Source organism: Leuresthes tenuis, unplaced genomic scaffold (assembly GCF_036924035.1).
Source record: "Leuresthes tenuis unplaced genomic scaffold, fLeuTen1.0.hap1 SCAF_86, whole genome shotgun sequence".
Taxonomy (NCBI): Eukaryota; Metazoa; Chordata; class Actinopteri; order Atheriniformes; family Atherinopsidae; genus Leuresthes; species Leuresthes tenuis.
In genome coordinates this window covers 156,208-169,678 of record NW_027325440.1, presented here as the reverse complement: position 1 = coordinate 169,678, position 13,471 = coordinate 156,208, and the positions used below count along the sequence as shown (strand labels likewise).

Here is a 13,471-nt window from a genome sequence, read left to right as displayed (position 1 = left end):
AGTATTCTTACCTTTTCTAACACATTTTTCAGCAATTATGGTCGGACATTCACACCTACTTACAGCTGGACACCTCCGCTCCCGCTTTTGATCATACAATGTCGGGACATCGCTCCTTGTCTTACTAGCTTTTTACAAACTTTAGTCGAACATTCACACCTTCTTGCAGCTGAACACCTCCGCTCCCGCTTTTGATGATGTATAGTCGGGCTTTCAAGCCTTTTCTTAACCGGTTTTTACAAATTATGGTTGGACATTCCGACCTTGCAGCCGAACACCTCCGCATTCTCTTTTGATCATACATTGTCGGGCATTCGCACCTTGTCTTACCCGCTTTTTACAAACTATAGTCAGACATTCACACCTTGCAGCTGAACCTCCGCTCCCTGTTTTGATCATGTATGGTCTGGCAATACTACCTTTTCTTCCCCCGTTTGTGAGTAATTATGGCTGGACATTCACACCTACTTGCAGTCGAACAGCTCTGCTCCCGCTTTTGATTATGTTTGGTTGGATATTCGAACATTTTCTTAATGCTTTTTACAAACTTTGGTCGGACGTTCACACCGTCTTGCAGCCGAACACCTCCGCTTCCGCTTTTGATGGTATATAGTCGGGCATTCGAGCCTTTTCTTACCCGCCTATTACTTACTATGGTTGGACATTCAAACCTTCTTGTAGCCGAACACATCCGCTCCTGCTTTTGATGATGTATGATTTGGCATTCGCACCTTTTCTTACCCATTTTTCAGTAATTTTTGGTCGGACATTCAGACCTTCTTGCACCTGAACACCTCTGCACCCGCTTTTGATGGTGTATAGTCGGGCTTTCGCGCCTTTTCTTCCCCGATTTTTACAAATTGTGGTTGGACATTCAGACCTTACAGCCGAAAACCTCCGCTCCCTCTTTTGATCATACATTGTCGGGCATTCGCCCCTTGTCTTACACGGTTCTTACAAACTTTAGTCAGACATTCACACCTTGCAGCTGAACCACCTCCATTCCCTGTTTTGATCATGTGTGGTCTGGAAATACTACCTTTTCTTCCCCCGTTTGTGAGTAATTATAGCTGGACATTCACACCTACTTGCAGCCGAAAAACCACCTCTCCCGCTGTTGATGATGTATTGTCCGGCATTCTAGTCTTTTCTATCACATTTTTCAGCAATTATGATCTGACATTCACACCTACTTGCAGTCGAACAGCTCTGCTCCCGCTTTTGATTATTTTCGGTTGGATATTCAAACCTTTTCTTAACTGCTTTTTACAAACTTTGGTCGGACGTTCACACCTTCTTGCAGCCGAACACCTCTGCTTCCGCTTTTGATGGTATATATTCGGGTATTCGAACCTTCTCTTACCCGCTTTTTACAAACCATGGTTGGACTTTCATACCTTCTTGTAGCTGAACAACTCCACTCCTGCTTTTGATGATTTATGGTTGGACATTCGCATCTTTTCCTACCCATTTTTCAGTAATTATGGGTGGATATTCACACCTTCTTGCAGCTGAACACCTCCTCTCCCGCTAATGATCATGTAAGGTTTGATATTCGAAAATTTTCTTTCATGTTTTAAAGCAATTATTAATGGACATTCACACCTACTTGCAGCCGAACACCACCTCTCCCGCTTTTGATGATGTATGGACCGGCATTCTTACCTTTTCTAACACATTTTTCAGCAATTATGGTTGGAGAATCACACCTACTCACAGCCGAACAACTCCGCTACCGCATTTGATGGTGTATAGTCGGGATTTCTCACCCTTTCTCCTCAGCTTTTTGCAAATTATTCTCTGACATTCACACCTACTTGCAGTCGAACAGCTCTGCTCCCGCTTTTGATTATGTTTGGTTAGATATTCGAACCTTTTCTTAACTGCTTTTTCACAAACTTTGGTCGGACGTTCACACCTTCTTGCAGCCGAACACCTACGCTTCCGGTTTTGATAGTGTATATTCGGGCATACGAACCTTTTCTTACCCGCTTTTTACAAACCATGGTCGGACTTTCACACCTTCTCTTAGCCGAACAACTCCGCTCCCGCTATTGATTGTGTACAGTCGGGTATTTTAACCTTTTCTTACCCGCTTTTTACCAACTATGGTCGGACATTCACACCTTCTTACAGCGGAACACCTCCGCTCCCTCTTTTGATGGTGTATGTTTGGGCATTCGAACCTTTTCTTACCCGCTTTTTACAAACTATGGTCGGACATTCAAACCTTCTTGTAGCCGAACACATCCACTCGTGCATTTGATGATGTTTGGTTGGGAATTCGCACCTTTTCTTACCCATTTTTCAGTAATTATGGGTGGACATTCACACCTTCTTGCAGCTGAACACCTCCTCTCCCGCTTATTATCATGTGCGGTTTGATATTCGAAAATTCTCTTTCATGTTTTCTAGCAATTATTGATGGACATTCAGACCTTCTTGCAGCCGAAAACCTCCGCTCCCTCTTTTGATCATACATTGTCGGGCATTCGCGCCTTTTCTTACCCGCTTTTTATAAACCTTAGTCGGACATTAACACCTTCTTGCAGCTTAACCACCTCCGCTCCCTGTTTTGATCATGTATTGTCTGGCAATACTACCTTTTCTTACCCATTTGTGAGTAATTATTGCTGGACATTCACACCTACTTGCAGCCGAACACCACCTCTCCCGCTTTTGATGATGTATGGACCGGCATTCTTACCTTTTCTAACACATTTTTCAGCAATTATGGTTGGAGATTCACACCTACTCACAGCCGAACACCTCCGCTCCCACATTTGATGGTGTATATTCGGGCATACGAACCTGTTCTTACCCGCTTTTTACAAACCATGGTCGGACTTTCACACCTTCTTGTAGCTGAACAACTCCGCTCCCTCTTTTGATTGTGTACAGTCGGGCATACAAACCTGTTCTTACCCGCTTTTTACAAACTATGGTCGGACATTCAAACCTTCTTGTAGCCGAACACATCCACTCTTGCTTTTGATGATGTATGGTTGGGCATTCGCACCTTTTCTTACCCATTTTTCAGTAATTATGGGTGGATATTCACACCTTCTTGCAGCGGAACACCTCGTCTCCCGCTTATGATTATGTGCGGTTTGATATTCGAAAATTTTCTTTCATGTTTTATAGCAATTATTGATGGACATTTATACCTTCTTGAAGCCGAACACATCCACTCCTGCTTTTGATGATATATGGTTGGGCATTCGAACCTACTTGTTGCCCGTTTTTCATTAATTATGGGTGGACATTCACACCTTGTCGCAGCCAAACACCTCCGCTCCCTGTTTTGATCATGTATGTTTTGACATTCGCACCTTTTCTCACCTGCTTTTTACTATTGTCGGCCAATCACAGCTTCCTCTCCACCATACTTGTATGGTAGGAAATTCTCACCCACTCTCATCCGAAGACCTCTCCTCCCGCTTTTGTTAATATTTAGTCGGGCATTCGAACCTTTTCTTACCCACTTTTTACAAATTATGGTCGAACATTCACACCTACTTGCAGCTGAATACTTCCGCTCCACCTTTTAGTCATGTATGGTTGGCATTTGCACCTTTTGTTACCCTCTTTTTATACTTATTGCTGAAGATTAAGTTGTTCTTTCTCAAACTACAATTTTTTTTTAATTGTTGAAACTTGATTTGAAGTGGATAAATAAGGAGGACAAACAGTTTTAAGTCACGCTGATAGAAGAAATTAATTTTATAGCAAAATCTGTATTTCGTCATATGTCGAGAGATGCTTATTGCTGAAGAAGTTCTTTCTCATTCTACAAAGTACAACGTTGTTTATCGTTGAAACTTGATTAGACATGAATAAATATGAAGGACAAAGCAGTCTTAACTTGGTTTGAGTTAATTAATTCGTTTTATAGGAGAATCCGAATTCGTGCTTATTTTCGGATTCCTGAAGAATGAGTCTGGTTCTTTCTCATAATACAAAGTTTGTTGTTTATTGTTGAAACTTCATCAGAAGTGAAGAAATAAATGAATGCCTATCAACAAATGTGGGATCTAAACTCTACTGCTTCCTCTAAAATAATTTCTTTTCTCAATTCAGAAATGTGTGTGTGTAATGTGTGTTTTTTTTTTTGATTGTGTGCCAGGGCGTTGTCTCACGTATTAGATTATGCTTAAGATACGAATGGGTTTATCAGTCACATCAGAATCCATACATACTGATCCTCCCGTAATAAAATGGTCGGATCTTATCAAACACACTTTGTTTCTTGTGACAATCAAGTCAGCGAAACAGCGTATACACGTCAAGACACTGAATCAAGTTTGCCACAAGAACTCATAAGTTTGGCAGTATTGCTCTGCCGTCAGCAATCATACACCCATTTTATTTTCGTGAGACGTGCAGGCACCTGTTCATCTACTGTTCTATCACTATGAATTAGTTTATCTATTATCAATAAGGATACTTCTACAACTACTATCAAAGTATGTCCAGACTTCTTATGTTGTCAGTTGCTATATATGAATAAGTGGGTAGCTACTGACAAGCATTAAGCATGTCACACAGCCCAAACATATAACATTTCAGGACACACCACACAGTTAACAACCACAGTGAAGTGTCAAAGCCCAAACCTTCAACAGGACACTTACACAACACATTCAAATCAAACAGTCAGACAACATACAAGAACATATACCCCAGCCGGCATTGCTCCCTGCCTATTTTCCTACAGCTCACTATGTGTGCGCACACCTTTATTCACAAACTCTTCAACTTATACTCTTTTACCGAAGCTGCTACAGCTCGATTGGCCGAATACCCTTAGATCCTATTTCGGTGAATTTGACATCTGCCTTACATGTAACAGATTAGCGGGGGCAAGCGTCTCAACCAAGCAAAGCTCACCATGGGGAAGGTGGCTATGCCAACTAGCCTGATGCCCTGCTCCTGCAGTGACGGATAATCGTACTCTGGTTTCTCTTCATAACATACAAGTCTTTCGCCTTTTACTAAAGACTTCCGTGGAGAGCAGCACTAATGAGTTGTTTCTATTTTTGGCAGGCTTTACCTTTGCGGGTGAAGCCCTTTCTGTCTGTGCAAAAGAAATCTTGCTACTTTGCAGAGTGACTTCTCTGAGTAGAGTCGCCTTACTTGTTGCGACTGTGCCGATGTTCGAAGCTGGAGTGCAAAGTTGTTGCTTGAATGGTGCTTGCTGGAGCATGCGGGAGTGCAAAGTTATACCATTTAAAAGGGCTGAAGAGTGCTCAGTGCAGCGGGTGGGCGGAGGTGCAACGTGACACTCTGGCCACCTATGGCCATAAAAAGAACACTGCTACAAGTGCGCATTGTGCCAGCAAGGGCCCTCGGACCTGAAACAGTGGACAGTTATCGCTTCTCAGCCTTTTGGCTAAGATCAAGTGTAGTATCTGTTCTTATCAGTTTAATATGTCCTCTATACGAGGACAACATATTAAATGGATTTTTAAGAATAGGAGTTGAAAAAGAAGCTTGCTCCGTTCACTCCAAGCCTCGACCCGGTACTGCAGTGCCGCTGGGAACGGTGCGCTCTCCTCTGCTCTTGTGAAAAAGCAAACAGCGGTGCAGGATGGAAGTTTCAGGGAGCCCAAGATGAAACTTTCTTTTAATCTGCTGAGAAAAGAGAGTGAATGCGAAGTGGACTTTAACACGGCTCTGGGAGCGAGCCGAGTGCGGGCTAACCGGGAGAATTGCTTGAAAGAAACGCGACACCGAATGAGTGGTCAGAACAAAGCCTCAATACGGTGTTCCCGTGGTGTTTGTGGCTGCCTTGTCTTTTGCACAGAGTAAAAGACAAGGCAGCCATCGAATAGATTGTTTCTACTTGGTCAGCCGAGGAGCAGGGGGGGGGGGGGGGGGGGGCAAGCGTCTCAACCAAGCAAAGCTCACCAAGTAGGAACAATCGGGCCCTTTTCGATGGCTGCAACACCTGAAAGAGATATTGATGCGAGACCCGATCAAATGCTTTTTCAAAGTCTAAATTTAAGATGACAAGCCGGGTGTTTCTGTCTCTAGCGTAATCAATGATGTCTCGAATCAGTACGAGGCTGTCGGTGAGTTATCTCCCTGAGATGGCACAAGATTGGTCTGGGTGAATTACCTCCTCTAAAACAGAGGACATCCGTGTCGCTAAAACCTTGCTAAAAAGTTTACAGTCAAAGTTTAAAAGTGTGATGGGCCTCCAATTCTTTAGGTCAGTCTTATCATTTTTTTTATAAAGTAGAGTCACTATTCCCACTCTAAAACTGTCAGGCAGTCGGTCGAGTTTTTCAAAATCTTTAAAAACATCTAAAATGTCTGATGATAAAAGGTCCCAATAGGTCAGATAGAATTCTGCAGGAAGCCCGTCTAAACCCGGAGCTCGACTTCTCTTAAAACCTGTTAGGCATTTTTTTAACTCTAAAGCAGTAAAATTCTGTGTCAAGTGTGCATTCTCTTTTACGGTTTTGTCAACGAATTTTAAGATTTCTGCCGATGTTTCCAAGTGCACTGGTTTCTCTTTGTACATGTTACTATAAAAGGTATGTACAGTTTCAATCATCTCTTGTGTGGATTTTGTTAAAAACCCATCTTCTCTTTTTAGATTTTGAATACACTCCTTTTTATTTATAACTTTCTTTCTTTTTCACCTTCCTCAATTTCCTGCTCCCTGCTTCTTACAAAAATTCCTTTAGTCTTTATTTCTGCTAAAACTGACATTTCCTTTTTGGCATCTTTGATTTCTTCTTTAAAGTCTATGCCACACTGATTTAGTTTAAAGTAGCGCTGTAAGCGTTTATGTAGTCCCATCATACATCTATTCTCTTTCCTTTTTTTACGTTTACCTTGCTGTTTAAAAAAAGTCTGGGTCGTTTCCTTCACCATTTCCCACCATTGTGCATGTGTTTCGTAGAGGTCTTGAAGGGTCTGCCACTCTTTATAACATTCCCTGTACTGACTGACTATGATTTCATCCTCCAACAGGGAACAGTTGAGTTTCCACAGACCACTTCCTACCGTCACACCAGAAGGGGGTGAAAGGGTGCAGGAGAGCATAAGGTGGTCTGAAAAGAAAACAGGGGTTAATCTAACATCAGTGGGTGGGCAATCTCTAGTAAAGAAATAATCAATGCGAGAGGCTCTGGTGCCATCATGACTAAACCAGGTGAAGCCCTCCTCTCTGGGATGCATGGTTTTAAAACAGTCAGTAAGCTTAAAATCCCTGCATATGCCCTGAAGTAAAATCGAAGTCTTATCCACTTTAAAATCTACCCCTGCTCTTTTTCTATCTTTCCTGCTCAAGATACAGTTAAAATCCCCTCCTACAACTAAAGGTACTTGCCCTAGCATGTAAAGCTGTATATCTTCTAAAAGGTCATACCTTTCATTTTTTCCATTGAAACCATAAATATTTAAGAGGTTAAAGTCTTGCCCCATAAAATTCAAGTGTGCTAAAAGTGCCCGTCCGTCTCTCACCACTGTGCTACCTTTCACCAGAACATGCGGATTTTTAATTAGAATGGCCACACCATCATTTTTATTTTGATTTGAGACACTCCATATCGATAAATGGGGCCACATTTCCTCCCATTGTCTATGGTTTTTTAAAAAAGGTAGTCCACATTCTTGTATTAAAAACACATCTGATTTTATGGAGTCTAAGAAGGATAAAATACTCTGGGCTCTTGTCTTTGATTTCACACTTCTCACATTTAGTGTTGAGAAGGTGAGAACCATTAAAAGCATAAAGGAAAGTAGGTATGTCATTTTCGTTTTTCTAAGTTATCAAAACAAATTACACACAGGTTATTTCTTGGGAAACTAGCTCTTCCTTCATTTCTTTAGGTGAAAAGTGAGTAGGGTGATCTATATTTCCTTTTCGGACTCTCGGTGTTGGCCTCTGACGCAATGTTGCATTTAACTTTGAGTCCCTGGGGGTTGATTGCAGAGCTGAAGTTAAAAAGGAGACCTCATTTGGTGAGTCGGAGGGGAAGACTCTAGGTTCTTCCACTGAAGAACTGTCTGAAAGGGACCTAACCCTTCCCCTCTTCTCTGATACCACTGGGGAATCAGAGGCTCAGATGCCGTCCTCTTCGGCTGTTGACCTTCGGGGAGGTGAGTATCTTCACTAGACTCACCTGTCTGCTCTTCCTCCTCATTTAGCGTAGCTCCACCCTCTGCCTGTGAATTCTCACAGACTTCAACACTGAGTGGTGAGGCCTCTACAGGCCCCTCCCCTTTTTGCTCCTCACTTCCAATCCAAGCTTTTGGCGGGAAGTTTGAATTTATTGGGTCAACCTCTTCACTTTGTTCACCAACTGCCACCTTTGGTCCTTCTCTTTGTTGGCTTGACTGTGGCTTTACCGTCTTTAATTTGTTGGCAAAAGATTTAGGGCAATCTCTGAAGAGGTGATTTAATTCTCCACAGAGATTACATTTCCTGCCATTTGGACACTCTCCAAAAGTTTGCCCAATTTCTCTGCTCTTCCCACATAACACCTTGGTACAAGCCTCAACCAGGTGCCCATGCTCACCACACTTGCGGCAGGACTTGGGCTGCCCCTGGTAGTGGATGTAACCTCGGTTTTCAAGGTGGCCAGAGTGTCGCCCACCCGCTGCACTGAGCACTCTTCAGCCCTTTAAAATGGTATAACTTTGCACTCCCGCATGCTCCAGCAAGCACCATTCAAGCAACAACTTTACACTCCAGCTTCGAACATCGGCACAGTCGCAACAAGTAAGGCGACTCTACTCAGAGAAGTCACTCTGCACAGTAAGAAGATTTCTTTTGCACAGACAGAAAGGGCTTCACCCGCAAAGGTAAAGCCTGCCAAAAATAGAAACAACTCATTAGTGCTGCTCTCCACAGAAATCTTTAGTAAAAGGCGAAAGACTTGTACGTTATGAAGAGAAACCAGAGTACGATTATCCGTCACTGCGGGAGCAGGGCATCAGGCTAGTTGGCATAGCCACCTTCCACATGGTGAGCTTTGCTTGGTTGAGACGCTTGTTCCCCCCCCCTCTCTCCTCGGCTGACCAAGTAGGAACAATCGGGCCCTATTCGATGGCTGCCTTGTCTTTTACTCTGTGCAAAAGACAAGGCAGCAACAAAAACACCATGAGAATCCCGTATTGAGGCTTTGTTCTGATCGCTCATTCGGTGTCGCGTTTCTTTCAAGCAATTCTCCCGGTTAGCCCACACTCGGCTCGCTCCCATAGCCGTGTTAAAGTCTACTTCGCATTCACTCTCTTTTCTCAGCAGACTCTTGGGATTTTATCTATAAAATGAATTCCTTCACTCAAACTATGTGAAAACTGCTTTGTCCTTGATATTTACCATGTCTAGAAAGATTTAAACAAAAAAAACAACGTTGTACTTTGCAGTAAAAGAAAGAGCAAATCTAAAGTTTCAGGAATCCGAGAATAAGCTTACTTTCATGAGTTCTTCACGATTTCGGATTTTGCTATAAAATGAATTCCTTCACTCAAACTAAATTAAAACTGCTAAACCGCTAATCTGTTATATGTAAGGCAGATGTCAAATTCACCGAAATAGGATCAAAGGGTATTCGGCCAATCGAGCTGTAGCAGCTTCGGTAAAAGAGTATAAGTTGAAGAGTTTGTGAATAAAGGTGTGCGCACACATAGTGTGCTGTACGAAAATAGGCAGGGAGCAATGCCGGCTGGGGTATATGTTCTTGTATGTTGGCTGACTGTTTGATTTGAATGTGTTGTGTAAGTGTCCTGTTGAATGTTACATGTTTGGGCTTTGACACGCTTCACTGTGGTTGTTAACTGTGTGGTGTGTCCTGAAATGTTATATGTTTGGGCTGTTTGACATGCTTAATGCTTGTCAGTAGCTACCCACTTATTCATATATAGCAACTGACAACATAAGAAGTCCGGACATACTTTGATAGTAGTTGTAGAAGTATCCTTATTGATAATAGATCACTAATTCATAGTGATAGAACAGTAGATGAACAGGTGCTTGCACATGTCTCACGAAAATAAAATGGGTGTATGATTGCTGACGGCAGAGCAATACTGCCAAACTTATGAGTTCTTGTGGCAAACTTGATTCAGTGTCTTGACGTGTATACGCTGTTTCGCTGACTTGATTGTCACAAGAAACAAAGTGTGTTTGATAAGATCCGACCATTTTATTACGGGAGGATCAGTATGTATGGATTCTGATGTGACTGATAAACCCATTCGTATCGTAAGCATAATCTAATACGTGAGACAACGCCCTGGTACACAATCAAAAAAAAAAAAGAGAGAGCGGTTTTGTGTCCCCACAGTCCATAATGTAGAAAAGAGAGAAAAAAGCCTTTCTGATTTGGTGTGTGTGCTCACAGTGCAGAGTGTAGAGAAAAGAGAGAAAAGAAAGCCGTTTTGGTGTCACGGGTGTTGTGACTTACACACACACATTTCTGAATTGAGAAAGGAAATTATTTTAGAGGAAGCACTAGAGTTTAGATCCCACATTTGTTGATAGGCATTCATTTATTTCTTCACTTCTGATGAAGTTTCAACAATAAACAACAAACTTTGTATTATGAGAAAGAACCAGACTCATTCTTCAGGAATCCGAAAATAAGCTCTATTTTACGAGTTATGCACGAATTCGGATTCTCCTATAAAACGAATTCCTTAACTCTAACCAAGTTAAGACTGCTTTGTCCTTCATATTTATTCATGTCTAATCAAGTTTCAACGATAAACAACGTTGTACTTTGTAGAATGAGAAAGAACTTCTTCAGCAATAAGCATCTCTCGACATATGACGAAATACAGATTTTGCTATAAAATTAATTCCTTCTATCAGCCTGACTTAAAACTGTTTGTCCTCCTTATTTATCCACTTCAAATCAAGTTTCAACAATTAAAAAAATGAAAAAACAACTTCATCTTAAGCAATCAGTAGGGTAAGAAAGGGTAAGAAAAGGTGCAAATGCCAACCATACATCACTAAAAGGTGGAGCGAAAGTATTCGGCTGCAAGTAGGTGCGAATGCCTGACAATGTATGATCAAAAGAGGGAGCGGAGGTTTTCGGCTGCAAGGTCTGAATGTCCAACCATAATTTGTAAAAACCGGGGAAGAAAAGGCTCGAAAGCCCGACTATACACCATCAAAAGCGGGAGCGGAGGTGTTCGGCTGCAAGTAGGTGTGAATGTTCGACCATAATTTGTAAAAAGCGGGTAAGAAAAGGTTCGAATGCCCGACTATATATTAACCAAAGCAGGAGGAGAGGTCTTCGGATAAGAGTGGGTGAGAATTTACAACCATAATCTATAAAATGCGGTGAAAAAAAAGGTGTGAATACCCCATAGAACAATAAAAGGTAGAGCGGAAGTGTTCGGCTGCAAGAAGGTGTGAATGTCTGACCATAGTTTGTAAAAAGCGGGTAAGAAAAGGTTCGAATGCCCGAACATACACCATCAAAGGAGGGAGCGGAGGTGTTCCGCTGTAAGAAGGTGTGAATGTCCGACCATAGTTGGCAAAAAGCAGGTAAGAAAAGGTTAAAATACCCGATTGTACACAATCAATAGCGGGAGCAGAGTTGTTCCGCTACTAAAAGGTGTGAAAGTCCGACCATGGTTTGTAAAAAGCGGGTAAGAAAAGGTGTGAATGCCCGACAATGTATGACCAAAAGAGGGAGAGGAGGTTTTCGGCTGAAACAAGGTCTGAATGTCCATCCATATTTTGTAAAAATCTGGGAAGAAAAGGCTCGAAAGCCCGACTATACACCATCAACAACTGGAGCGGAGGTGTTCAGCTGCAAGAAGGTCTGAATGTCCATCAATAATTGCTTGAAAACTTGGAAGAGAATTTTCGAATATCAAACCGCACATGATCATAAGCGGGAGAGGAGGTGTTAAAATGCAAAAAGGTGTGAATGTCAACCCATAATTACTGCAAAATGGGTAAGAAAAGGTACGAATGCCCAACCATACATCATCAAAAGCAGGAGTGGATGTGTTCGGCTACAAGAAGGTTTTAATGTCCGACCATAGTTTGTAAAAAACGGGTAAGAAAAGTTTTGAATGCCCGAACATACACCATCAAAAGAGGGAGCGGAGGTGTTCCACTGTAAGAAGGTGTGAATGTCTGACCATAGTTGGTAAAAAGCGGGTAAGAAAAGGTGAAAATACCCGACTGTACACAATCAATAGCGGGAGCGGAGTTGTTCGGCTACTAAAAGGTGTGAAAGTCCGACCCTGGTTTGTAAAAAGCGGGTAAGAGAAGGTGCGAATGCCCGACAATGTATGATCAAAAGAGGGAGCGGAGGTTTTCGGCTGCAAGAAGGTCTGAATGTCCAACAATAATTTTGTAAAAACCGGGGAAGAAAAGGCTCGAAAGCCCGACTATACATCATCAAAAGCGGGAGCGGAGGTGTTCAGCTGCAAGAAGGTCTGAATGTCCATCAATATTTGCTAGAAAACATGAAAGAAAATTTTCGAATATCAAACCACACATCATCATAAGCCGGAGAGGAGGTGTTCAGCTGCAAGAAGGTGTGAATGTCCGACCATAGTTTGTAAAAAATGGGTAAGAAAAGGTGCGAATGCTCAACCGTACATCATCAAAAGCAGGAGTGGATGTGTTTTGCTAAAAGAAGGTTTGAATGTCCGACCATAGTTCGTAAAATGCGGGTAAGAAAAGGTTCGAATGCCCGAACATACACCATCAAAAGAGGGAGCGGAGGTGTTCCGCTGTAAGACGGTGTGAATGTCCAACAATAGTTGGTATAAAGCGGGTAAGAAAAGGTTAAAATACCCGACTGTACACAATCAATAGCGGGAGCGGAGTTGTTCGGCTACAAGAAGGTGTGAAAGTCCGACCATGGTTTGTAAAAAGCGGGTAAGAAAAGGTTCGAATGCCCGAATATATACCATCAAAAGCGGAAGCGGAGGTGTTCGGCTGCAAGATATTGTGAACGTCCGACCAAAGTTTGTAAAAAGCAGTTAAGAAAAGGTTTGAATATCTAACCAAACATAAGAATGAGTCTTTTCCGCTGTAGAATGCCCGACTATAGACCATCAAATGCGGGAGTGGAGGTGTTCGGCTCTGAGTAGGTGTGAATGTCCGACCATAATTGCTGAAGAATGTGTTAGAAAAGGTAAGAATGCTGGACCATACATCATCAAAAGCGGTAGAGGTGGTGTTCGGCTGCAAAAAGGTGTGACTGTTCGACTAAAGTTTGTAAAAAGTGGGTAAGACAAGGTGCGAATGCCTGACAATGTATGATCAAAAGCGGGAGCGGAGGTGTTCAGCTGCAAGAAGGTCTACATGTCCATCAATAATTGCTAGAAAACATGAAAGAAACTTTTCGAAAATCAAACCGCACATGATCATAAGTGTGATAGGAGGTGTTCAGCTGCAAGGTGTGAATGTCCACCCATAATTCCTGAAAAATGGGCAAAAAAAAGGTGTGAATGCCCAACCATACATCATCAAAAGCAG

The 13,471-nt window shown here is 42.3% G+C and overlaps 3 non-coding genes across 3 annotated transcripts; 2 read left to right on the top strand and 1 right to left on the bottom strand.

Annotated features, from left to right (window-relative positions):
- Window positions 1-4,950: 4,950 nt before the first annotated feature.
- On the top strand, window positions 4,951-5,064 carry LOC140286355 (U5 spliceosomal RNA). Its single transcript, XR_011911186.1, has one exon. It is a non-coding gene; the product is annotated as a U5 spliceosomal RNA (small nuclear RNA).
- A 308-nt stretch (window positions 5,065-5,372) lies between these two features.
- Window positions 5,373-5,556, top strand: LOC140286375 (U2 spliceosomal RNA). The gene has a single exon (XR_011911204.1). It is a non-coding gene; the product is annotated as a U2 spliceosomal RNA (small nuclear RNA).
- A 3,253-nt stretch (window positions 5,557-8,809) lies between these two features.
- Window positions 8,810-8,923, bottom strand: LOC140286364 (U5 spliceosomal RNA). Its single transcript, XR_011911195.1, has one exon. It is a non-coding gene; the product is annotated as a U5 spliceosomal RNA (small nuclear RNA).
- Window positions 8,924-13,471: the final 4,548 nt, after the last annotated feature.